Source organism: Cyprinodon variegatus, unplaced genomic scaffold (assembly GCF_000732505.1).
Source record: "Cyprinodon variegatus isolate N-32 unplaced genomic scaffold, C_variegatus-1.0 Scaffold97, whole genome shotgun sequence".
Taxonomy (NCBI): Eukaryota; Metazoa; Chordata; class Actinopteri; order Cyprinodontiformes; family Cyprinodontidae; genus Cyprinodon; species Cyprinodon variegatus.
Window position 1 is genome coordinate 441,164 of NW_015150550.1, and position 2,944 is coordinate 444,107.

Here is a 2,944-nt window from a genome sequence, read left to right on the forward strand (position 1 = left end):
GCAAGATACAAGTGAATATATGGCGTGAATTATGTGGGAAAAGTTTAATATGATTTTTATTACACCTGTTCAGAATTGGTTTGGGGGCATTGATGATTCTTGCTGGAGATGTGGAGGAGCATTGGGGCCAATCACTTTCACATTTTTTGGGACTGTCAAGTTATCCCACTGTATTGGTCCGGTATCTAGAAGCTTATCAAGAATTTTTTTATGTTACTTTTTCTTTAGACTTTACAACCATATATTTGGGAAACATACAGGTGGATAGTTTAAGTTCTAAAGATAAGAAACTTTTGTATGTTTTATTAGCTGCAAGTAAAAAAAAAATGCTCTCACAAGGAGCTGGCTCAAACCAGAAGCACCTACAATGGATGAGTGAATAAATGTGCAAGAGATCTACATGATAGAAAAGTTGTCTTATTCTCTCAAATTGCAAACAGATAGTTTTTACGGAGTGTTGTCTAAAGTGGACAGAGTATGTTAAACCTATAAAGTCTGTTTTATTTTGTAAGCTTTTGCTCTTCATTTAGTTTCTAATGCTCCAGTGTTAACAACAATAAGGCGAAATATCCAATTCTGTGGGTTATAGTTTAGTCTTGTTTTTCTTTTTTACTTTTTCAATGTAGTGTCCATATAACATTAATTATTCCCTACTTAAATCCTAAAAAACTATTTACATATTTAAATCAAGCAGAGTACCGTACTATGGCAAAAGTAATAATACTCCAATCGTGAGAGTTATAACTTCTAAAATCCAAATAATTTCACAAAGATAATTTGAGGTAAATGTTGGAAGCTTTTATGTTTTTGTTTTTTTCAATAAAACGTAAATAGAACAAAAATACTATTCATAGGTTTACAGTAATCAGTTTGATTACAGCTCATTTTTTAAATTATGTGACAAGTCATCATGTGTAGCTATGGCTCACCAGCACAAGCATATACAATATAACACTGTTACTTCAATGCTGAAAAAACCTGCATCAGATGAAAAAAATCTTCCTTTCAGTCATTACAGACTCACTCAAAGCATATCCTTTTTTTTAATCTTAAAAATCAAAACCTACTGTACATTTTGGCCATGGAAATCAATGCTCCAACTACAGATTGCTTTACCAAAGGAGCTGAAGATGTGTTAAAACTTTCTCAGAAAAAACTGAGCAAAACTCTTTGTGGTTGCTCTGACCTGGATTGAATGACTGGGAATTAATATACTCATTTTGTAGGAATCAAGAATGGCAAAAAGCATAAATTAGATGTATTTAATATAAAATCAGTATTTAGTTCTTTTTTTCCCCAAACTTAAAATCTGTGGTAGGTTAAACATTTATTGATCTTTCATTTCAATAAGTTTTATTCAGACCTGAAAATGTCCACACAATGTCCACCAATACAATGTTGCACATTATCACCCATTCTACACAGCTTGTGGGCTTCTTCAGTGACTCTTACATCCAAGTTGCACAAAAGAGTAGATCCGCAGATCCTTCCTTCCAACAGCTGTTAATATCTTTACTACTCCCAACAGGCCCAGTAAGTTTTTGCAACCATGTCACTGGTTCTTTTTTTAAACCAGAATTATTTGCAATGTTTCTAATCTCTTTAAAATGGTCTTACAGATGTTTTGTGACTTTTTGTGCAGTTTTTTCCCCCTGATCTGGAAGTGTTGTTTTTTACATCCATAGTTTTTGCAAAGTTTTCTTTTTAACTTGAACGTTCCTCTTTTTTTTATTTATTTAAATGTACTTTTAAAATCATTAAATATTTCATGATAAACAGTACTTTTTTTTACTATGCATAGATATATTTTACTTTATTTTCAGAATAACCTAAGTGATAAAAACCAAGAAAGTTTATTAAACTGAAAAGAGATTTTTTTTTGTAATGAGGGTAGCTGTGTTGTCTTTTTGTGTGTTTATGGAGACTCAAATCTGCAGCACAGCCCTAAATAAAAAGCCATTCATACTGCCCTGGATGGTAAGAATCAAAAACAGGAATTACAAATGTTTCTACTTATTTTAACAGATTAGGACCCTTGGACCAGTTCTGTCCCATTTGTTTGGTAACTTGTGTTAAAGCTCCAGTTTTCTTTGAATCTTTGTGGGGCATTCTGTGTGAAGTTACTCCACAGTTTGAAAGCAGATTTCTACCTTAGGCACTGAAAAGAACAGCGAAGAATAAACATGAGCCCAACTTGTGCTTCTTTCTCACCAGTATGAAAGCGGCAGTCTCATTCATGTTCCATTACCTCTGGAATGTCTACAGTGGAATAAGGTAGCAGCCGCACATCACAGGGTGGCATTCACCTTTCCTTTAGCCCCATACCCCTGTAATGATGTTAGCTCATTCATAATCACATTTCAATTACTGACAGGAGTGTGACCCTTGCCTCCCAACATGCTTAATCTGATACATGTGTTTCCTAAAAGACAGAGGGATGCCTTGTTTGGGTGGAAGGGGAGGAAAAGGCCTGCATGGACAGGCTGTGTCATGCTGAAGCTATAAAAAGGGATTCCACAGTTTTCTTCAGGTTCAACTTGTAAAGTCAATGTCTATTTTTAGGAGGAAGAGAGCTGTATGTCATTCCAGGGACTGATGTAAACAGATAGGATGCTGGATTTGAAGCTTGAGCGGAAAGAGAAGAAAAATCTTAGAGAATACTCCAGATGTACATGCTCGAACCAAAACTAACAGTGTGTGTGAATCGAGTGTAGTTTAAATCAGGAGGAGCTATGCACTGGTAATGGTTAAGATTAGGGTTATTGTCATTGTTAGGGTTTATAAATGGCAAAAAAAAAAATTAGGAATTAATAGAGGTCAATGGGAGTCAACACTAAGTTCTTACTTAGCAAGATGAGACTGCGTGTGTGTGATCTCAGAACACCAGATCTTTGTGCAGTCCAATTGCTCTGGAGAGTGAAGAGTCATAAATCCACCCCCCCCC